Source organism: Pinus tabuliformis, chromosome 5_1, assembly GCF_031772625.1.
Source record: "Pinus tabuliformis cultivar Carrire ecotype Pingquan chromosome 5_1, CPIR1, whole genome shotgun sequence".
Lineage (NCBI taxonomy): Eukaryota > Viridiplantae > Streptophyta > Pinopsida > Pinales > Pinaceae > Pinus > Pinus tabuliformis.
In genome coordinates this window covers 477,165,827-477,191,703 of record NC_142305.1, presented here as the reverse complement: position 1 = coordinate 477,191,703, position 25,877 = coordinate 477,165,827, and the positions used below count along the sequence as shown (strand labels likewise).

General features: G+C 34.9%; 1 long non-coding RNA gene across 1 annotated transcript; it reads right to left on the bottom strand.

Annotated features, from left to right (window-relative positions):
* Positions 1–8,547: 8,547 nt before the first annotated feature.
* Positions 8,548–9,356, bottom strand: LOC149165565 (uncharacterized). The gene is made up of 2 exons (XR_016260337.1): positions 9,152–9,356; positions 8,548–9,001 (listed from the first exon to the last, which is right to left on the bottom strand). It is a non-coding gene; the product is annotated as an uncharacterized LOC149165565 (long non-coding RNA).
* Between the last annotated feature and the right edge of the window lie 16,521 nt (positions 9,357–25,877).

Genomic DNA, 25,877 nt, shown 5'->3' with positions numbered 1-25,877 from the left:
GTTTTTTATTTATTTAAGAATCTAGGCAGATTCACCTGAAGGGATCTACTCGTTGGCTTATTTGGTCAGAGCTAACCCCAAAGGTGTTGAGGAGATTTGACCTCGTGACCTCCCAATTGGCAGGGTACTTAGCAGCGTGAACTCAACCAATTGAGCTATCCCTTGGGGATATATATATATATATATATATATATATATATATATATATATATATATATATATATATAATCTATGTGGAATGTTGTGAGGGCCCTTACTTTGGAGATTTAACCACCCAGGGAATCCATAGGAAGTCAAAAGACATCAGGTTTCATACTTGTAACTCTCAATTGATTTATTTTTGTTTTGCATGAATGATTATTTTTGGCATTGAGTGATATTTTTATTTGATTAGTGAGTTATAGGAATGATTGAACCTATCGGATGCCCTAAGAATGTTGATGAATGAGATGATGATTTAAATCACTATTTAGTTCTCTATTTGTGTGGCATTTAAGGCGTGAATCCATGTTCAATTAAGCTCCTGTAAATTGTGATTAAAGTAGAGTGTGTTAGTGTCTTTTGACTTAGAACCAATTAAACATATTTTTACATATATTTTAATGGCACATCATCAACCTATAAACCCCAACCGATAATTTAATGAGTAACATTTTAAGCAATTAAATTTCCCAACACATACAATTCTACAAAAACAAAAAACAAAAAAAAAACAAAAAACTTAGTAACAAAAAAAATTGGACAAGTGAAAATTAAAAAAATAATTAAACCCTAATGAGTGGGGATGACTACTAATAAATATGGTCCCTCACACCTTAATATATTTATTTTAATTTTATTATTTTTATCTATTTATTTATATTTTATTATTTTTTATCTCATAAATAAATTCATTTTATTATTATTTTTATAATTTTAAAAACTTATAAAAATTTAAAAGCTTTATACAATTTGAGAAATATTATTCTAAAATATTATATTAAAAATTTTAAAAAATACATGTTTTATGGAAATATTTATAGCTGAACATGAAATTGACATGTGTTATTTGAAAAAAAATAAATTAGAAATTAAAAGAAAAAGAAAAAAATTAACTATAGTAAAAAAAAACATCATGTTTGTATTGAGGAGGCCCATGTTGCTAAGGTTGCGCGGTTTCATCACCGGAAATTTAGGGAAGCCATTGAGATTGAAAAAAGGCCGAGCAATCTCAATAGAGATGATGGCTAGAAAATTAACAGTTGCTGGATCCTGGCCCTCTCTTCCTAGCTGCCCCCGCTCCTTGTGGTGTTCTTCTCGGTGAAGTCCTCCTTCTTTTTCCCCCTCATTTTCTGGAGCGTTGATGTTTCCTTTTTATTGTCCCATTGATTTTTATGTTCGCCTGTTCTCTTTCACTCCTTCTCAATTAATAATAAGAATAAATTGCTTGTACAAGGAATAAATATCCCTCTTATAAAAATTTTCTTTACCTAGATATTGATGAAATAATTTTTAAGATGAGAATTGTTTTTATTTAACTAGCCAATTTAAAACAATCTATTTTCTTTCTCATTGGTTTAGTCAATCTTAGGGAAATTTTGCCAAATATCCTTTTAATGAATTACAGTATTATATATTATTAATGACTTAAATTTAATATTTTATTAAATAGTTTTAAATTGATGACTTAATAATTTAAATTTAGTTTTTTATTGTAAGTTATACAAACTATTAATTGGTATGGTATTTTATTATATTAATCCTTTTAATTCATATTAATTAAATACATAATGGATAATAGAATGATACTAACTTAAAATTATTTAACCAAATATTTAATTATATAACTTCAATATAATATTAAATATTTAATCATATATCTTTTATATAAATTTAAAATTAGTTTATATTTAATTTAATAGTTTCTATAAATTTAATATTAGTTTATATTTAATTTAATAGTTTCTATTAATTATTGTAATTTAACTATTTTACAATTAACTATTATCCCTTTTGATTCATATTTGATCATTAATTATATAACTTTAATATAATATTAAATATTTAATTATATAACTTTTTGATTTTAATATAATTTTAAATATTGATATAAATTTAATACTAGTTCTTTTTTAAATACATTACCTTATTTATATATGGTAATAAATATAAAACTAACTTAAATTAATATAACAAATATTTAATATAAGTCCTTTCGATAACTAATTAATTCCTATTAATTTAATATATATAACTAACTTACTAACTAACTTATTATATTTTTTTCCTATTTCCATCTTTGGGTCCAGTCCAGTTAGTCGTTTCCCACTCAAATATAGCCGTTAACAAGTCTAGTTGCCCGGTCCAATATAGTCGTTGCATGGTCAAATATAGTCGTTGGATGATCTGCTTTGCTATTTAACTTGCAGCCAGCGTCTTGTTCTTCAGCTCGCTTGGTTCAAAACGCGTTGACAAATGCATTTAAATGTGATTTACGCCGAAAAATCTTTAAAAAACTTAATATAAATCAGAAAAACTTAAATTCAACAAAAATAAATATATTATTATATTTAATTAATTATCCCTATAACATAACATAATTAATATAATTTTATATAACATAATTAATATAATTTTATATAAAATAATTAAAATTAATATAATTTCATATAAAATAATTATAAGTAAAATTATATATACTTTTAAAAGACAAGATTTCACGCAAGTGTGTGAGGCACGAGCGACCAGAGCAAATAGGAGAGTCTCCAAGGTAGAGAGCCCAATGAAGTTGCCCCGATAATGACCTCCGTACATATTATATATAAGTTTTTATATAAAGTAAATATACTGGTTTGTGTATATCTATTTTACATAAATATTTTGGGGATTTGGAAGGGTTACTTCACCATGAATAACTAGATCGACTGGTTTTGTCTCATAAAATGATGGTGTAAATAAAGAATTTTTGTATTTATATTTAATAAGTATAATTAATAATTATAAATATTATAATTATTAATTTAATAATTATTAATAAAATTATATATGAAGTATATGTACAAGTAAATTAATAAATTTTATTGAAATATTTAATTTTAGATGTTTATCAATCACATTAATAATTATTGAATGTAGTGTAAAGATGATTATTAAAAATTGACTATTTGTGATTATTAATAATTATATAAAGGATTAGTTTAATTTATAGATGAAATGCAAGCCCCAAGGGATAGCTTAGTTGGTTGAGTTTTCGTTGCTAAGTTCCTTATCAATAGGGAGGTCATGGGGTTAAGTCTTCTTGATGCCCTTGGGGTTAGGCCCGACACATTAAGCCACTAGGAAGATCGCTTTTGGTGGAGATCTTCCCATGTTATTGCCCATAGATATAGTGGCCACTCAATGACCGCAGACCATAATTGAAAAAAAACTTACGCAGCCAAGATAAACTCAAGGTTTTAAAAATCTTTGTTGAATTTTGATTAGACTAAACCTTATATAAATAATAACAACTCTCTTATATATATAATAAAAAAAAAATTAACATAATATAATAATAACATATTGTTATTATTGGCACTCGTTCTACAATCCGGCAATGTGGAAGGGGAGTCAATGAGCAACAGCAGCTCATTCGGCGGAGCTGCATCTAGGTTCCCTCCAGTGTTCTGTTGGCGTCTCTGAGTCACTGAGATGGAAGCGCAGCAAAGGGAAGGAAGAGCGCGATGCAGAATACCGTGAGGTGAAGAGAGGCCGTGGGGATCCTCAACCCGGAAAAAGAAGCTACTCGAAAAGGTATGAACTCAGATCTATCACGCCTGAGACAATCACCCTCCCCTGCGAGTGGTTGATTGCCGTTACAAAACCCAAGTCTGCAAAAGTTGTCTTCGCATGGCATTTAAACGGATCCAGGTTGATCCTTTCTATTTTGGAAGGGAGTTTTCTCTTCAGATCCGCCTTCGATCTGACAGATCAGGCATACAACAAACTGAAAGGCCCATCCCAAGCCCAGATCTGGAGGCGTGCATGCGCTAAGTCATCCCTCTGTCCTGGTTCATAGCCCCAAATCGCAAAGGGAGAAGAAACAAGGGTAGAATTACCGAGAGCTTGGAAACCTGAGGCTAAGGACAACCTACCCCATGCGCATCTCCTCCAGGAAACAATGTTTGACAAATGCCAGTCTGATCCAAAGCATACACGGAACAGGCAGTATTCAGAGTTCTGGGAGGCCCACAAGGGAAGTCTCATGACTTGGTTTTTCCAAGCAAAATCTGTCCTGCATCAGGAGATTTGGGTTCCTCTGATAATGCAGAGATCTGAAGGAACCACCTCCACCACAAAGGCTGCTGAAGGCTTTAAGGGCAGCGTGGAAGCCTCCACCATCTACAATACCCTAGACTACTAGCTTTCAACTGCTAATGGAGAAAAAGAGGAAGATCAGGTACAAATATTCGTCAAATCAATAGGAGGCAGAAATCACTACATGCAGCTCAGTAGGAAGACGCGGATCTAGGATCTGAAATATAGAATACAGGGTTTTCTTGGTATACTTGCACATGAACAACACCTGATTTGTATGGGACATAGTCTGCAGGACCATCATACTCTATAGGCTTATAACATTACTTCAGATTCAACCATCATCGTTAATCTCCGTCTGCAGGGTGGATGTCCTGGAACCGGATCACAGAACACAAAGAACACTGGCACATTCAAGGATGCAGTCAAAGGAAAAGTGAAAGCACAAATCAATCCCACAGCAGCCATTGAACTTCCGGGGCCTTACATAGTAGAACAAAAACCTGAGAACCCAACTCTTACCATCGACATACCCGAGTTAAAAACCATATATGCAGACCTACATACCAATGCAGTCATTTGCCGATTTAATGGTTTTTGGCCCAGATCTGATGTATTACATCAATGGATACATACATTCTGGACAACACAGTGCGAAATCTATCTATGCCCCAAGGGGTTTTTCATAGTAAGATTCAATATAAAAGAGGAAATGGATGTCATCCTCAACGAGGGACCATGGTTCTAGGGCAGTGCTGGACTCTTTATCACCCCCTGGTTCCCGGAATTTGATGCCAACACAATGGTGGTATCAAAGATGCCAGTATGGGTTAGGTTGCATAATCTCCCAATACATTTCTGGCACCACCAGGTATTAATAGCTATCGGGAATACCTTGGGTAAATTTATAAAGACGGATAAGGAGAGACTCATAAAGGGAATTCGCCAGAATATGTATCGAAGCAGACGTCAGCCAAGGACTGCCAGAAAGTATTATTCTAAACTTCAACAATACACAGTGGAAACAACCCTTGGATTATGAGAACACAGCGTTCCGATGTTGGGGATGCCTCAAAACAGGCCACCTGCTTAGTGCATGCCCTCAGACAAGGAACACTCCCAACAGAAATAAGCAGCACCAACGGAAACTGAAAGGATGGCAACATACGAAGCCATTGGCGAAGGAAGAAGATATGAAGAAAATGCAAAAAACGCTATAGAAGAAGATGTACAGATAGTTCAGGACAACACACAAAAAGAAGAGGTAGCTCCCAAAAATCCTATGCAGCAACAAGATTCCCAGCTAACTGGGAAGGAAACACCTGGCAACAAGAGAGCACATGGATCAGAAGGATCAGAGTCGGATAAGGATTCTCCCATAACTACAATAGAAAATCAGCTATCCATTGTATCCGCATCCCCCAACACTGGAGGATGGTGAAAGGTGGAGAAGAAGAAAGGGAGAAAACAGTAGCTATTTCAATTTTACTACCTTTTTATTTTTTCACATCTATTTGGTTTCGATGAAGCCGGAACAATTTTTGACTGTGTATGATGGACAGGCTATGCCTGAAATATTGTATATGAAAGGAACTGCAAAATGCAGTTTCTTTATTAATAAAGGAAGTGCGACTTTTTCCACGGGAAAAACATATTGTTATTATTAATAATTATTTTATTAACTAATATACATTTATTAATATATTAATATAACTTTCTATATATAATATTCACTATATATAAATAATATAGCGTATAAAAGTATTAACTATATTTTAATAATAATAATAATTATTAAACTAGCAATTGTCCCAAAAGGTACAAAGAGAGGCCGATAGGATTATTAAATTGGAATTGTTGAATTTTTCTAGAAGAGTTAATTGGTTTGTGGAAAACCTTGTTTTCTTGGACTAGATCATTGTGCAATTACTTTTCTTTGGATGTTTTGTTTATATCTATATTACAAGGAACACATTGAATGTCTTATTTCATTTTAGAGTAAGTTAATTACCCAAAATCAAGAAACCTCTATAGATGGCCAAGCATATACGAAGCTTGCTAGTGACCAATGCAATAACCACCATGACTATCCTCTACCAATATATTTCATTGAAAACCATAATTGTATATTGCATTTAGAAAGTCAAAACATAATATTAGAAAACATGTTGATATATTGCTATTAAAAAGTTAATTCCATTAGAAGCCATGATATTATTATTATATTTTATAATGAATAATATACATATATAGAATGATACTACATTGAAAACCATAATTGTATATTGCGATTAGAAAGTCAAAATATAATATTCTAAACCATGCTAAATATGACATTACAAACCTTAAATGTCAAAGGGAGAACTTAGAAGTTGGAAATTAAATGACCACAGCCATTCCGAAGATCATGTCTATAGAGACGTTAAAAAACCATGGTCAATGCCAAATTAGGAGGCCGGAAGGCAAAAACAAAAATAAAAAAATACCAAATCGTTGCTAACATTACATGTAGCCATGTAGCAAGAATAAAAGAAGCACTTCTTCCCCATGGATGCCTTCCTGATTGTGATCTCACGCTCGCCTGAAGATGACCATGCCTGAAGACGACTATCTAAACATGAACATGCATGCTCTCCTAAAGACAACCATGCCTGAAGACGACCATCTAAACATGAACACGCACGCTTGAAAGGAGGAACAACACACCGGACACTATTCAAATCAGCTAATGAAGTATTATAAATTCTTGAAAATTTTGGAAGAGTTTATAATGATGGTTTTGATCTTGTTGAAGACTGATTCATAGCACATGCTATTGCGTTAATAATATTTGACTAAATTAAATGTCACACGACAAGAATCAATCATTATCTGCATGCATAATGAAACACCATGGCAAATTATGCAGTGCGGTCAAAAATGAACATCATGCAGTTTTCAATAAAAAATTTGTTTTATATTGTCTGCATACAAGAAGGGTTTATCTGGCAAATATTTGTGGACGTTATTTATTTGTATTGCAGGTGCTCATCGCAAGTTAGCCTTATGTTGGACTGCGAATTCAGCCCAAGCCCATTGTCATTAATAAAATCAATGCTTTATACAGATATCTATTCTTAAATGAAAACAATTTCACTCTTCGCCATATTAAAAGATGCCAACCGACACAACACAAAACATAAAATGTTGATCGGGGACAGAATTGGAAACCTAGATAGAAAATGGCACAGCCGAAACCTCAACTACGCAGACAGGTTACTAACAGAATCGAACCTTCAACCTTAGGCACGAAAATCTTTCAAGTTCAACCATCTGATAACTGTAAAAACAATATTACAAAATATTTTGCGCACATCTTGAAATGGATTTAAATATCAAATTATACCCCGACTGAGGTTATAAAGTTACTTTTCTCAAACCTTAACAATACAATGATTGCGTATTCAAGGAATAGTATCTAATAAATCCAATCTCTAGCTAGTACTCCAAATTTTGCATATATAATTATCTGAAAATCTAAATAGTCAAGTTAGTTCTTCCCCTGGTGGCGTTCGAATGCTTACTACTATAGACATCCCTAACTGGTCTGAATCTATTGGATACCCGTTTTAATAAACTCACATCTACTACAGTTTGCTCAAACAAATTTACAAGTTAAATGCGTAAAATCTAAAGATCAGATCGTGAAAATTTAACAGTGGATCATGACCCAAATCAAGGAGCTAAGACCTCATAATTAGTCTCCCGCTTAAACAAACAGGAAGGAACAGTGCAAATGCATTTTTATATATCCGACGGTCTATCAAAAGGGATTGTATATACATAATTATATCAAACAAAGCAGATACCATGCAGATTATTGAGTTTTTCCCTGCAAAAATTATTTGGATCTTGCGCTAGCAAAGCTCATGGCTCAAACGTCACTCTGTAAGAACACACATTTCCAACGTATCATATCGGCGTCTTACAAATTTTCAATTGATGTGGTTCGTCCACTCATGATTTTGCTTCCAGCAGTCCCAATGGGATTCCAGTGCACTCTTCAAATCACTTCACCCCTTATGGGGAATTATGGATAAAAGAAACAGTGGCTGGACTCTGCATACCTGAAAGAAAAACCACTTTGCTACCGGCCTTTCTATCTAGAGAGACGAGTGATATAGGGATTTCTAGCTAAAGGGATGAATGTTAGAGCGCTACAACAATGTGATTACGAAATTTATAGATTGGCATCTCATAAGTTAAAATTATTTGCAAGTGTCCACACGGAACTAAGTAAACCCAGACGAGTTTATCAAATCTAACGTTTATACAATAAAAATACACCAGCTAAAGGTCAGGTCTAACAGCCAGATTTAGGCAGTTCAAAAGCAGATTCCTGCATCTGGTTACGTTGAACCAAAGGGCAGTAAAAGGTGGATTCATAGCCTCCGTTTTTTCTACTCCAGATTGCAATAGTACTGTCAATGTAGTAGCATTCATGGTGGTTTCACCCAAATCAATAATAATATATTGTGTTGATAAATTTGTTCGAACATTTGAGCAAAGGGCTGGAAGGATTTACCTCATCTTTCAACATATGCAACAAGGTGGTCTTGCCTGCATTATCTAGGCCTAGAAATAGAATCTTGGCCTCTTTCTGCCACAGGCCTAGAGTGGCAAGAACGCTGTAAAACCAATCGAACAGAAACATCTTCGAGCCTTCCAATAGTTTCTTACGCAGAACCTGCGAATGACTCCGTAGAGACAAGGATACCCAAATGGGAAATCAGATCCAAAACAATTATCTGCAAATAACCCAATTGATTTTTCACCGTGTCGAATAAGCCGAAGTCCAAAGAAATCGAGAAAACGATAACTTTCTGCTATACCAGACCTGGAATTAAGTATTTCAAAGCCGAAAACGACCGTAGAAAGCTAAGGGTCCAGAATTGCAGAGACCCTGAGAATAAATAGCCACGCTCCAAAAACGAAAAAACCCACGACGGATCTGTCCCCGGAGCTTCTAGTGACGGAGGATTTCTGCTCCGAAATCTCGAGAAAAAGGCATTGTGAGAAAAGCCTCACGAATAAATAAATAAAAGCACACACGTATGTAATATGATAGATAAAAGAATGGAAAAAGCAGTAAAAATATCTTGTCATGACAAGAAGGCAACTCAATCTATATTTGGAAAAAGCAGTCATAGTCAAATCAACGGTTGAAAGTGTCTCGCCTGATCCAACGGAGCAGGGTAAAAGTGTTGACGATTGTTGATGCATAGGAAGGCCTATCGGCCTAATTATAGCAATATTATTATAATATTATTGTTATGATAAAAATAATATCATAATAATTTTTTTTTTAAGAAATGGGTAGCTTGTATTAATCAATTTGATAAACGATCCAATACCCTTACATTCATGGATTGATTATCATCTGTTATATGCAGAACTATTCAATATGTCCCTAACAATATTTATCCCATACAATCTCCAAAATAGGTCATTATATAATATTGTTTTACATAACATTTATAAAAAAGATTCTAAAAAAAGACTACATTCTTGGGTACCTGCTCATTGTTGGTGCGCTGCCATTTTCTTCCACTGCTTGCATTGTGAGCTTTGGGTTTGACTGCTCCTTAGGCTCCCTAGATGGTCCTTCTCCACTGGAGGGTGGGTCTTGAAGTCTAAAGACCTCCTTGAGAACTCCTATTATTGCGCTTAAACTATCACCTTTATCCCTTCTACCTTTGAACTTAGATTATGAATCTTCATGGCCAAATTGATCATTATTAATCTGAGTCTATTCACATCCTCTCTTAGAGCCTCAATCTCCTGCATGAACAAGGAGAAGTGTGAACATGCTTCCTCCATTTTTTTTTGCTCCCCATCTCTGTCTATTTTGGCCAGTTTATCCTTCAGTGAGACCACAACCTGAACTAACCGAGAACTATCACCACCTACTTCAAATTGAGAGGTCATACTTAACAAAGGACATAAATTCACTGAGATTCTTAGTAGCTCCAACTTCATCACTCACCATTTATAGCCCTAGGTGCTCCCAATTCCAATTCCCATCCGCATTGAATTACATTGATTCTCTCTTAACCACATTTTCCTCTTGATATTGTTAGTGTCCTACAACCTATCTTTCGCTCAATGATCATGCATCCCATGTTTAATCCAAAAGCAAGGGACTGTAGTAATGACCTGGGATATAATATATCCCAAGGTGGATTCGCATGTTGAATGACATCTTCAGTCCTTGAGAGTGACAAAAACAATCTCCGATAACCACTTGGAGAGACAATGTGAATCTATTGTCGAGATCGATGATCGTCGCTTCATAATTGCCATTAAGTACTTAACTATACTAATAATCGTCATCATGAAAACTCTCGGGGTTCGTTTGCTCCATCTTTCCTTGATAATTAAATTATTCACTACCTCTAGATTATTCTTCCATTCGAGCTTCATGGTATATAATGAAATGAGGGTTCTCCTTGATCCAAGAGAAAAATGCTTTGTTCAAGATGGGTGCCTTTATTAGCTTTCTCATCTGCAATTTTATTATTCTCTCTTTTTATATGAAAAAAAGATATATAATCAAAATTTTGAATTTAACTTCTAATCCGTGCATCCATGGGCAACAAATCTTCATCTCTGTAATTTCTAACTTTGCAAAATTTTTGAATGAGTAGCATCAAATCATCCATTATAGATATTTGACGAATACCTCATGCGAGAACTAGTTTTAATCCTTGTCATTGTGCTAGTGCCTTTGTCTTGTTATTGGAGAATTTCCCAACCTCCATGTAAATTTGAGCTCTATTTTTTCTTCAAGGTAGAAAATTACCCCCCTCTCCTGCCTCCCCCAATATTATAATAATATTATAGATGTATATTATATATATGTGTGTGCGTGTGTGTGTGGGGTTTGCAATATTAATATTAATATTAGTTGACCAACTTAATTTTAATATTAATATACCAATATAGAAACCCAAGGGATTATCAATATTATAAATCCAGGTCATCAATATTATAAACCTAGGGGATAATATTGAAAACCTAAGGGAGTAATATTTTAAATTGAAGGGATCAATAAACTCAAGGGATTATTTATATTATTAGCCCAAGGTATTAATAAACCCAAGGATCAATAAACCCTTAATGTCATGTAACATTGTGACAATGATTGTCACATTGCAACAATGCTTTTGACACTGCGACAATGAATAGATTTCTATACCATTTCTAACATAACAATATTAAACCCCAATATTAAATCAAATAATATAAAGCCTAACATTATAAAACCCAACATTAAAATAATTCTGACCGTAGATTAACCTGATTATGCAATATAACGAAAGCAAAATACTTAATCTACTTCTACAATCAAACTTGCAGAAGCTTAATCAATTTGAGAAAGATCAGGCAGAACACATATAACAGAGAAGAAGAATCAATACACATGACACACAGAAGAATACTCTGGGGAAAACCTCAGCTAAAAACCCTGCTATCTGTATTATCATACAAGGTGGAAATACATCAAGATCACACAAAGCCTTAGCTCCCACAAATAACCAGCTCTCAGTGCAATCCTCCTGGATGCTCACATGCAAACAAGGATTCTCACAAACCTTCTCCTCTACCCTCCAAACCTCTTATTTCCTTGTGCTATTTCTCCTAGGTGATCCCATTGTTACCAAGTGTAACACTGATCAGTCACACTGATCTTACACCATGTAAAATTGCGCAATCCTCAAGGAACTTTATTCCTTCTGCATGGATGAGTTTCCTTTATAGGAAAATTCCTCCAACTGATAGTACAATGTCCTTGTCTTTAATCTCAACTGGGTCTTTCTCAGAATAGACATGCATGAGTTACTGATGAGAGAATCTTCAGTTATCTGGAGTACACTAGTTGGATGCATGCATGCATTAACTGACTAAACTCACAATTAGTTCCTCAAACTGTTTGGAGCTAATTTAACTGGACATAACTCAGTTAACTGAGCTAACTAATTACAACTCAAATATAACTCAATCTTATCTCCTTAATTAAGGGATAATCTCCTTAATTTAAGGGATAACTGTTGCATGACTTCACAAAGACTTCTAGCTTGAATTTCTCCAACTAATTAACTCAAGATGAATTAATTAATTATTTTTCACGCAGCTGGTGAGACTAAATTCAAATTTTAATTCTCAATTTTAATTCAAGGACAAATTAAAATTAGAATATTTTGAATGCTATTTTTAGCATTTCTTGTTGCTATTCTCAACACTCCCTCTCAACAAGAAAGGATTTCAACTCAATCCCGATCCTGAACCTTTGGATTGTTATGCATGCAACACTTCTCTCTAGTGTTGTTGCTCTAGCAACTCCAGAAAGAAAAAAAAACCCAACTTGAATCAGTATGATGCATTTGTCATCAAAGTCTCTCACTGTTATTGCCTCTGTCGACTGAAAACTCTGCGCTTATGTTGACTCTACCTTTCTGCATTGTTGTCAATCCTTCTCTGCGCTCTTCAGTATCTGACTGCTCTAGCCTTTGTCACTTTGATCTTTGACTGCATCAATCCCACCGATTCCTCCCGCTACTATGTACTTTGGGCTCCTATAGCAAGGTACGATCCATGAGATAAAACCTCTCAATGAACCCTACCCAATTTCAGCCTTCTTGAGACTATCACTTCACGTCGCCCCACCTCACGCTTGGAGGTATGGTTGCATGTGATCCCTCTGCCCACTTGGCTTGAAATTTCCCCCTACTGGAGGTCTCTGCAAGAGTGGATGCCTCTAGTCAGTTTCCTTTCAGCATCTCTAATTGTGGCTCCTCCACAATTGCCTGAGACTTCTTTTGGGGCTACATGTTGAGTGGTAATGTACTCTCCCTCTCAACCACCAAGTCTCTAACATTTGCCTTGCTCCTCAAGGCTTTGCATGCATCTTGAACCTCAAGAGCATACATGTTCTGTACCCGTGAACTGATCTGTTTCACCTATCCCGTGGTGATGTTTCTAAGGAAATCCTTTCCCTTATTGAAGACAACATCGTAGCCTTTGTCCTCCAACAATGCGATCGATACCAAATTCTTCTTCAGTCCAGGCACATACTTCACATCTATCAAGGTGATGAGAGCTTCATGTTCCCTCTGAAAAGAAACTGTGCCCACTCCTGAAACACTATACCTTTCATCGTCACCCATCTCTATGAGTATCTTGAGGTATTCCTCCTCCAAGGTATTGAATAAAATTTTAACGCCGGTCATGTGGAATGAGGCTCCACTGTCAAGAAACCAACTACAACCCATCATGAAAGACAACATGCATGCGATGAGGGTGAAGTCCATTTCGAACTGAGAGGCCAATGCCTCACCTTCAGATCCTTCTGAGGATCCCTTCTTGGACTTCTTCGATGGGCAATTACTCGCATAATGACCCATCTCGTGACAATTAAAGCATCTCACTTTAGATTTGTCAACCTTCTTCCCTCCATGAGAAGAACTTGATTTAGGATGAGAATCCTTCTCCTTCCCTTTCCTTGACTTACTCGCTAAGGCCAGATTTTCTTCATCCTCCTTGGATGAAGAACCATCTCGTGTGCTCCTCCTGATCTCCTCCTACATGAGATCCGACCACAGGCGTTCCCAATCCGGCAGTTTCTCCCTTCCATTCAGAGAGTCCTGGTAGCTATGCCAGCTCTTTGGAAGACCGAGGAGAGCAAGGCTCACCATATCATCATCGGAAATAGTTATTCCCACACTTCCAAGCTCATCTCTATAGGTGGTGACCTTGTTCAGATATGTGGAAATAGTATCACTGCTCTCCATCTTGATTCTTCGAAGCTTGTCCTTGAGTGCCAATTTCCTCTGGTCGCTACTGTTCTGATAGAGGTCCTTCAATGTCTTCCACATTGAAAATGTAGTATCCTTCCCATGGAGGCTCGAGACAATATGGTCTTGAACTCCCTCAAGGATGATCCGTCTCGCCCTCGCCACACACTTCTTCCATTCAGAAAACTCTTATGCATTAGTTGAACCTGGCTTTGGGATTTCTTGATCAATGAAATCCTTCAAACCATTATCTTCTAATACAGCTTCCATGCGATCTTTCCATGCTATGTAATTCAAGCTACGATCCAAGGCATACTCAAGTCTCAAGCCATAGAACGCCATTGACCAACCTGAAGTATGAGATGAATTCAATTTGTACCTTCAATCCCGAACTTCAAACTTCGAATTTCCCTTCTTAGTATATTGTTCACAACTCCGATAAACTTGGCTCTAATACCATGTAGAAATTTTGATTGTAGATTAACCTGATTATGCAATATAATTAAAGCAAAATACTTAATCTACTTCTACAATCAAACTTGTAGAAGTTGAATCAATTTGAGCAAGATTAAGCAAAACACATATAGCAGAGAAGAAGAATCAATACACATGAAACATAGAAGAATACTCGGGGGAAAGCCTCAGCTAAAAACCCTGCTATCTGTATTATCGTACAAGGTGGAAATACATCAAGATTACACAAAGCCTTAGCTCCCACAGCTAACCAGCTCTCAGTAAAATCTTCTTGGATGCTCACAGGAAAACAAGTCTTCTCACGAACCTTCTACTCTGCCCTCCAAGCCTCCTATTTCCTTACGTTGTTTCTCCTGGGTGATTCTACTGTTACCAAGTGTAACACTAATCACTCACACTGATCTTACACCCTGTAAAGCTGTGCAATCCTCAAGGAACCTTATTCCTTCTGCATGGATGAGTTTCCATTATAGGAAAATTCTCCAACTAGTAGTACAATGTCCCTATCTTTAATCTCAACTGGGTCTTTCTCAGAATAGACATGCATGAGTTACTGATGAGAGAATCTTCAGTTACCTGGAGTACACTAGTTGGATGCATGCATGCATTAACTGACTGAACTCACAATTAGTTCCTCAAACTATTTGGAACTAATTTAACTGGACATAACTCAGTTAACTGAGCTAACTAATTACAACTCAAATATAACTCAATCTTATCTCCTTAATTAAGGTATAATCTCCTTAATTTACAGGATAATTGTTGCATGACTTCACAAAGACTTCTAGCTTGAATTTCTCCAACTAATTAACTCAAGATGAATTAATTAATTATTTTTCAAGCAGCTGGTGAGACTAAATTCGAATTTTAATTCTCAATTTTAATTCAAGGACAAATTAAAATTAGAATATTTTGAATGCTATTTTTAGCATTTCTTGTTGCTATTCTCAACATAAAACCCCTCAGATTAATATTATAATCCCTAGGATTAATATTATAAACCATACGATAACTATTATAAACCCTACGATAAATATTATAAACCTTGCATTAATATGATAAACCCTAAAATTAAACCCAATATTATAAACCTCAATATTAAAACTCAACATTACAAACCCCGATATTGAATGCAACATTATAAACTCAATATTTGTTTTTGTCAAGCTTGGTAGGACTCTCTCATTTTCTATTTTACATGTCGATTATTCACCCGCAACGGAGGAGGGTAGTACTTCAAACCCAAGATCTCCGGTTCGATGAGACTTCATTCCATGGCCATCACCACTTGAGCTACCCCAGGCGAACAAACTCAATATTATAAACACAAGGATTAATATTAAAAATCCAACGGAAAATAAACCTAAGGGGAAAACATTAAACCTTAGGATTAATAATGATAAACCGAAGGGATTAATATTGTAAACCTAAGGGATTAATATTATAAACCCTTGGGATTAATAAACCCAAGGGATTAATATTGTAAACCCAAGGGATTAATATTATAAACCCTTGGGATTAATAAACCCAAGGGATTAATATTATAAACCCAAGGGATTAATATTATAAACCCTTGGGATTAATAAACCCAAGGTATTAATATTATAAACCTCGTCAATAGATTATAAACTCAAGAGATTAATATTATATAAACCCAAGGGATTGATATTATAAACATAAGGGAAAATTATTAAACCCCAAGATTAATAATAATAAACCCAAGGGATTAATGATATAAACCTAAGCAATTAATATTATAAACCTTTGGAAATAGTAAACCCAATAGATTAATAAACTTAAGAGATTAATATTATAAACCCAAGAGATTAATATTATAAATCCAATGGAAAATAAAACTAGGGGAAAGATATTAAACCCTAAAATTAATAATAATAAACCCAAAGTAAAATAAACTCATGAAATTAATAATATAAAAATGTAATAAATAAATAAAATCATATTTATATTTAATAAATATTATTAATATAATATTAATAATATTAAATAAAAATAAATATTAGAATCAATAATTTAATAACTATTAAATTAACTCAAAGTTAAGGGTAAGAGTAACATTAATACAGTGAAATTTAGGTATTGATTATTGAATGACATGGTAAGGTTAGAGGGCATGAAGCACTACCATCCAGTGAAACCTAACTCAAGGTGCTACATCATATGCTATATGTTAACAAGATGTCCATGATGGCATAGCACAAATTGTTAAATATTTAAAATGCTTTAAGTGTCAAGTGTTAGTGGTATGTGTATGATGACATAATACAAATTGTTAGGTATTTCAAAAGGCTTTGTATAGTTAAAAGGTTATGGGAAGATGATGGTAGTCTCCCAATGTTAGTAGTATGTGCATGATGACATAAAACAAATTGTTAAATATTTCGAAAGGCTGTGTATAGTTAAAAGGTTATGGGAAGATGATGGTAGTCTCATAAATATAGTTGAAAAGAAATAAAAATCTTATTACCTCATCCTTTTAAGGTGCATTGAAAAGGAGGTTGAACATGCTCCATCACTCAGTAATCACAAATGTAATTATCATTTTTTTTAAACATTTACCAAAGTAAAAGAGGATATGATCGTGAGGACTTAGAAAAGACAGGGATAAGGCAACCAACCAAAACTTATTTTTAGCTAAGAGGGGTAAGTAAAACTTATTTTTAGCTAAGAGGGGTAAGTAATATCATGCAAAATTATTTCGGGTGGTAAATCATTGCAGAAGGTTGAAATTAAAGCTTTTTCAAGAAAGATAGAAGAAAGGTTCAACGAAGCTTGAACTTCTGCTCTAGGCTGCGGAGGGTATAATGCACGAGGACGTGTAATAGTCTTGAATTTGACGAAGGTGTGGGGGAGATGACGAGTCTTGAATTTGACGCTTTTTTGCATACATTGGATACCCTTTTTGCTTATCATTTCCCATTTTATCTTCCCTTTCTCATATACTTTGCTACCATTTCTGTCAGTTTCATGGCCTTTGCAGTAATGAGTTAGATAAGATGAGTGTCTATAATTAATAACATTTCCTCATGAAATAAGTATGTGTTTTTAATGTATTTTCCTTGTTTGAATTAACCTAGTTCAACACAATTACTACCAATTTTGGATTCCATGCCCAACAACCGATTCAATCACTTGGATCAACACAACTTAGGATCTAATTTTGTTTAAAAAGAAAATATTCTTATCTTAGGAATGCAATTTCAATGTAACATATTATTGGATGGTTACACGACCTATTTTATTTTTGCACAAATCATTACTATGGTTGTAACATTGTGTTATCTTGGTAATGAATGGGGCCAAGATCCTCGGGTTTAGGTCCAAATTCTTAGAGATTAAGTTATATATATCTATATATATATATATATATATATATATATATATATATATATATATATATTATTCCCAAAGAAAAATCACAATTTTATTCATAATGAAAAAAATTATATATTGTAGATGCTAAAAAAAAATATGCATAAAAACCAGATCCTCGATTCTAAGATGAATAGAAGCTCATCATAGAGTTAACACTAATATATTCTTTTCTATCTTTTATTTTTCCACTTTGCGCCAACCACTAGTGTTGGGTGGAGATGATACAATATTCATTTGATTCTCTTTTACATTTAGTGGGATTTCTTTACCAGAATGCAAAATTTATGATGCATGGATTCGTTTGGTATGACTGACTTTTTTTTTAGAGGTAATCATCTCACTCTGTTGTTGTAAAACAGAAGACATTGGAACTAAAGCGGAATTATGCTCGGTCTCGTCCTTCTGCAAGATGTCCTGGGCTTTCTAATCATTTATGTTTGTGGTGTTTTCTAGGGTGTCTGCATCTTCTGCCTCTGCTTCCTAAGTTTCTGAAAATTGCCAACCTTTTGGCTTTTGAAGTTGTTTCTTTTTTTATTTTGGCGTATTTTTTAACTTGTGGATATGCACTTTGAAGATGGCCTATTTGAAGACATGTACAACAACAAAATGTCGTATTCTCATAATCAAGGGGCTGTGACCACTGCATATTCTTGTGAAACAACAAAATGCGATCATGTAAATCTTTGTTAAGGTCTACTTCAACACAGATTTTAGCAAATGTGAAAATGCCTTTTGAGACTCGATCTGCATCCACCTTTAAGAATTTCCCCAAAGAATTCCCAATTCCTTCTAATACTTTGTGATGTGAAAAATGCAATGGTAGATTATGTATCCTGACCCATACGGGCATTTTGGATACCACCATGGTGTTTGCGTAAAAACCCAGATACCAAGGTATCATGAAATCAAAAGCCCTGAATGGGAGGGATTACCCCTATGCCGGCTTTATGCTTTCACAAGTATCTAATGAGTCAGAAGGTTCCCACAGGAGAAGGTGGGGAGGCCAAGGCCGCACTTAGAACTCTAGGTACATCCCACTGGGTTCTTTCCCAGTATGAACTGGGTATTGACTTCCCAAACATACTAGCAAGGTAAGAGTCATTAAAAGAACACACTACATTACCCCAAAACCATGACCCCTCATTTAATACATAATCCTTATCTTTTACTGTATCAAACTTTACAATAAAAAAACCCTTAGAACATAGATGGATATCACAACTTGCTATCCAAGTAGAGAAAATCCATTAGATGATATACAAGTGTCATGATAAACAAGTGTCAAATATATTAACTTTTACCTTGATCCCTATGAGTCTCAGTGAGCCACCTATGGCTTTATACTATATCGTATGAAATGAAAGCTCAAAAAAAGAGTATTTTTTGGTTGCTCGCATGGGATATACTATACTCACAAGAATCCTCTAGAGTGCTTACAAGATACAGGAGAGCTTGTAATGGTAGTTCATAATTACATTGCATGACACCCAATATTATGTTTGAAAATTCAATTGATTCCCGTAACATCCCATTCTCTTGAACATGGCTTAGACACTTGAAAAATGCTGTTTACAATTACATATAAATATATTGACACAGGATAATTTTCTTTTCATAAGAGACAAAGACATTTTTATTTTAAATAGTTCATTATTATTTTTATAAAAAAAATAATAAATTTTGAAAAATAAAAATAAAAATCGGAGTTTCGAATGTGATCCCAAATTCAATATTTAATATGTACATCTTCTTTAAAATTAAAACAATGGAAATTAGGAAATAATTAATATCTTCGAAAACAAGGAAAATCCACCATGTTTAAATGTAAATACGTGACCAACATTGTAAAATTTCATCAAACATTATCTTCAAAATTTAATTTAAAATGACACAAATAATTTAGTAAAAGTTTAACACCGAAGACGGAAGAGGAAGACGGTGAAGAATCTCCTCACTATCTGGGAAAATAAGTGGAAAGCACTAGCAATATAAATAACGGTTATTTGAGAATAAATGATGGTTATTTGGGAATGTATATAATTTTTTTTAAGGGAACATTTCTATATTTTACAATGAGCCAATAAAGTGGTTACAAGAAGCTAAACAAGGTGTTCTTTTGGTATAGGAAAATATATAAGGGAAACAAGTATTACATTGTAGCTAAACAAGGTGTTCTTTTGGTATAGGAAAATATATAAGGGAAACAAGTATTACATTGTAGCATAGTGTTTGTTACTTAAGTTATTATATTTTTAAAAAATTGTACATTGATATATGAAGTGGAAAAGTTAATTGTCTATTAAGAATAAGGACTTGTATAAATTTTTGGTGGGTAGTAACCACTATTAAATTTGTACATTTACACTTTTATTGTTACATATTGAAGTGTTGAAGAAAATAAAAATAATCATAGGCAGTACCTCCCGATATGTATATTTATTTTCATCTTGTTCCTATTTATTTTTTATGCAAATACTTTCTTAAATTATAGTGGGAAGTAGCTATGGTAAATAGGTTATTTACGTGAGTATGAGTTATTTTCAAAGATTTTAATTTTAAGTGGTTTTCCTATTAAGCTTAACAGTGAAAAATGATTGCAAAAATATTTAAAAATCATGACAACAGAAGGATGATATCAATTAGGGATGTCCACGAGGGCCTAGAGATGAGAAGGTAAACATAAATATGAGAAAGTCTAATTTGGTTAACCCTATCTTAGGAGGAGTAAGGTAGGATCATTCTAAGAAATAGTGTTAACCATCTCCATGTCGCAATTGACAGAAGACATGAACCATAGTTTGTTTCCCAAGATTGGATAAGAAGGTTGTGAGATAGAAGTTAATGTCTTTGTGGGTACTAAAACAAGAAAAAATATATTTAGGGTAAAATTATTCCCTTGTTGCATTGTAACTTTCTCGAAATGTCCATACAAAAATGAATAGTAGTCATGGTTTTTACTAATTTATGTTTTATTTTGATTCAGGTATATTTTTGTAGATCATGCTTTTTTAACTAGATGGTTATTGTCCTTAAATTCAATTGCCCCACTTATATCAGCAATATATATCTCCCAAGGATGCTTAGATTGACTTCATGGTTGTGCAACATGAGCTTTCATGAAAAATAAATTGCATTCATATTCTAGTATTGTTTGCCTTAGTAGCTCTCTATTTTTAAAGAAAAAGTTGTTTCAACTAGGGCTTTTAATTTTATCTTGTATTATTCTGCAAAAAACACATTGCATTAGGTTTGAACCAACACGCGATGTGTAATAATGGTTTATATGAAAAAACTTAGTTGCCATACTCATATGTATTTGACTCTACTGCATAAATAGAAGGATTTGAATTTTAATCCACACCATGTAAACATAAGGATTTGAATTTTAATCCACACCACGTAAACATAAGGATTTGAACTTATTGTAATCATTCTGTAACATTATTTTCTCTTGTAAAAGCTCAAGTATCCATCACATCTCTCTTAATTTGGAATGAAATTTATTGAGATGGAGAAAATTATTGCAAATAGTCATGGAATCGAATGATTTAGAACCTAATATTTAATAGTTGTGTTCAACGTTTGTTAATTTTTTAAAAAAGTGTGGCTACCAATTCACTTGGGACAACACTGCTCTTTGCATAGACATTACAATCCAAGAAAATGAAAAGTATGTTCCTTCTAATAAAATTTATCTTCATATTGTCCATAGGAGCACATTGTGGCACATGCATACAGGACAATATCAAACACTAAATTCTTCTATGTTCTACTAGGCTAGCTAAAACATTTATTCAATAGCCTAAGTGGCTATCAAAATTCTTCTGTAGAACATGATAGAATTACAAGATCCATAGTTGTTGCAATATTCCATATCTCTTGAAGTCACAAGCACCATAAGACTACAATTCACAAAATACCTAGATGCTTATAGAATTCAAAATTGTGATAAAATGTTCCTTGCTGCTGAAAATATCGAACGAATTACAGATCCAAAATAACTCTAAACCATATATGAAAGAATAGAAAATATGCAAACTTGTGATACATAGAAATATTGATAAATTAAAACAACACAAGAAACACTGTAAAACACTTTATACATATATTTCACGATGAATGAAAGAACCCAAGATGTTTATAAGACTTTTTCGGAAGAAAACACAAAAACCCATAAAAAAAAATACTTATATCAATTCTTATTATCAATGAAGAATCCACTATTTTGTGGTGATAATGAAATTAACTACGATTTAACAGCAAAAAACAAAAGGACAAAATCAAAAGAAAAATCTGCATCCAAATGGTTAGAACAACCATTTAGATTCTAAAATTGTGAGGCTAGGGTTGTTGGATGTAACTACGTCAATGAGCTATGTAGTATACACATTGAATTTATTTGTTTGGGGGGAGTTTTTTTTGTTTGTCATGTTGTTTGAAATATATGAACAAAATATTATTATTATTATTTATATTCTTAAAAACATTATATAAATAAACGAAATTGTTTGTTCTCAAACATGAAAACCATTCATCCTTTAATTGCCTACTAAGAGATAAGGACTTGAATAAATTTTTGGTGGGTAGTAACCACTACTAAGTTTGCACATTTACACTTTTACTCTCGCACGTTAAAGCGTTGAAGAAAACATAAATAGTGGTAGGTTGGAACTCTCGGTAGGTATATTTAATTCCATCTTGTTCCTATTCATTTTTTATGCAAATATTTGCTTAAATTATGTGTAATGTCATCCTCCCACATTTACCCAAGTTATCAACCTATCGGGGTAAACATGTGACGAAGAGTTACTATGATATGATTCAACCTCCTAGATCACCTTAAGGAAGTGGAATTGACAAACCAAAACTGATCCAGGTGGATATTGGTGGTCACTCACCTATTCCACTAGGACCCCCACCATTGTTTCTTTCAGTTTTTCAGTTTCCTTAATTGTAGCATAGTTACTATTTTTGGCAGTTTTTCGGGTCCTGAACTTCTAGAGTTGTTTTGAGGCCCTAAACGACATTTTTTGGGAAAACCAAGGCCAACATGTCATGTTGACCAATGTTGGCCACTCATAAGTTGTAGTCCTCAAATAGATATTTGTAACGAGGAATTTTATGCGTCAAACAAAGATTGTATGCCAAAGTTATGACCTAGGAAGTTGATGTACCAATTTACCCAAACGGGCCCCATAGTTTTGGCGCTTCATATCCTAGGGTTAGGTTTTTGGATGTTTAGGGTTTTACATTGTTTCTCAATAATAAATAGGTCTCTGAGCCTCATTGTAACACAGTTCAGAGGCATGTATCCGCCACATCTCTTCTCATAGATAAGCTACCATCACCCGAGCTAGTCTTATTTCCATTTTGTTTGTAAGCATATTTCAGTATTTGATATTAATGAAATGAAGTGTTATTTCTACTGCATATTTGTGTTTATGGTTATATCTGTAATTTTTTGCATTCCTGTTTAAATTCAGATTAGTGGTATTAGAGCCGTCTTCTCTTTCTCGGTTTTTCATTGCATGTCCCCAACGAGGTCAGGGTATAAGGAGTTAGGGCTCGATCTAGTTGAACCTTTGCAAGATCAACCTCGCAAACCTCGATGGATGCCCATGGGGGAAGAAAAGAAAGACGAGGGAGTAGGAGATCCTATCAAAATATTGCTCAAGGAGGCCCTTGAGAAACAAAGGAATGTGATGATGGACAAATTTGCCCAGATCCTTCAACGATTGTGCACCAGCGTTGCATCCACTTCCAACAACCACTCTAGAGGTGCCACTCCTTTTAACATACAAGTAAACTTTGACATTCCCATATTTGAGGGCCAAATAGATGCAAACGTTGTAGATAAATGGTTAAATATGCTAGAAGGATATTTTTCTGTTCATATTTTTCCAGATGGGAAAATATTACTTTTTCTCTTATCAAAGTCACCCCCATGTTAAGGATTGGTGGGAAACCTAATGTGAGTAGAAGGATGAAAGTAAACCCTCATTGTTTTAAGCACACCCACTTGTAATTTGTTCTAGGGCGCCATCAAGGAGTAGTACTACTCTGTTGGGAGCTATGAGGATAAATACATAAAGTGGACCATGCTGCAATGGGGAAGGGACCAAGACATGCCATAGTTTACCAATGTTTTTCATATCATTCAGGCGTAGTTGGGTATCAAGGATTCTGAGAAACATTTGGTACTCAAGTACCACGGTTGCCTACACAGGTACATCCAGGATGAGATGGAGACCCTAGACATCTCCTCACTCGAATGACGTACCGATACAGTGTCAAGATATAGCAGAAGTTTAAACAGAAAAATCAAGACTTTGGATATGTGAATCTGAGGTAAGGGAAAGGTGCCCCCAAACCGTAGAAAAAAGGACAAAGCCAAGGAAGGGCAGCCCAAGACAAGCCGCCAAATCCGCAAGAAAAGAATAACACCATGAAGCCGAAGAAGGACATGGGAAAGTGGTGTGAGTTCCATAAGATCTCCACTCACAACACAAGTGAGCGTAGAGCCAAGTAGTCATTGGTGGCCGAGATGAAGGCTTCTGAATCAGATGCATGTTCCGACTATGAGTCAGAACCCAACAAGGGGAATGATAAAGGGAAGCAGATTATCAATTGGAGCCTAATGCCATCATTGCCACCACAAAATCCAGAAGGAGGAACCCGAAGATCCAGAGGAGGAGGAGTGCCTCTTCCACTCCCAGATGTGGGTAAAGGGTTCCCCGCTACAGTTCATTCTCGATAGCGGGAGCCAAAAGAACCTCATTTCAGCAAAGGTTGTGAACCAGTTGGGCTTACCGACCATAGCACACCCAAAAATTTACACCATCGAGTGGCTTCACCAAGGAAGAGATCTTCGTGTCAGTGAGCAGTTCCGCCTTCTATACAGCATCAAGCCCTTCATGGATGAGGTATTATGTAACGTTTCTCCTCTTGATGTTTGTGATATATTATTAAGCCAACCATACTTGTGGAAGCGACATGTTGTGTATGAGTCAAGGCCTCGCACTGTTATTGTTACCTTGGGAAATAAGTTGTACAGGGTACTAGAGGTAGAACCGCCTACCTCCATCTCTTTCAATACTGCACAACAATGCAGTAATCTCATTTCCAAAACCGAGAAATATGTTTTCCTGATGATACGCCTTCAAGGAAAGAAGAAGATGGTGGCCACGGCCTCTAGACAGATCCCCTCTGCACGACAACAACAGATGGACAAGGTCGTGGAGGAGTACAAGGACATCATAACCTCCCTCGTAGGGGTGCTTATACACTGTCAGGCTAATCACTCCATCGATCTGACCCCAGGTACGTCATTGCCCAATGGAGCAATCTATCAGCACTCCATTCTAGAGAATGACGAAATCAAGAGGAAAATTCAAGTGTTATTGCAGAAATGTCACATCTGGCTGAGTACATCGCCCCGTGGGAGCCCAATCATGTTGGTGCAGAAGAAGGATGGGACTTGGAGACTTTGTATTGACTATCATGTGCTCAACAAGATCACTGTCTGGAATAGGTACTCGATCCCACAGATTGACGACCTTCTGGACCAACTCAAGGGGGGAAATATTTCAGCAAGATCGACTTGAAGTCCAGATATCACCAGGTACCAATCGAACTCTCCGATGTGTGGAAGACTGCTTCAAAGCCAAGGAGGGAATTTTCAAATGGTTTGTTATGCCTTTCGGGTTGATGAATTCTCCTATAACCTTAATGAGGCTGATGGATGACATATTGCGGCCATTCACCAACTCATTTGTAGTGGTACACTTAGATGACATCATGATCTTCAACCAGAGTTGAGAAGAGCACCTCCACCACATCTGACAGGTTATCCAAACACTGCGACAACACAAGTTGTGTGCCAATTTGGAGAAATGCACTTTT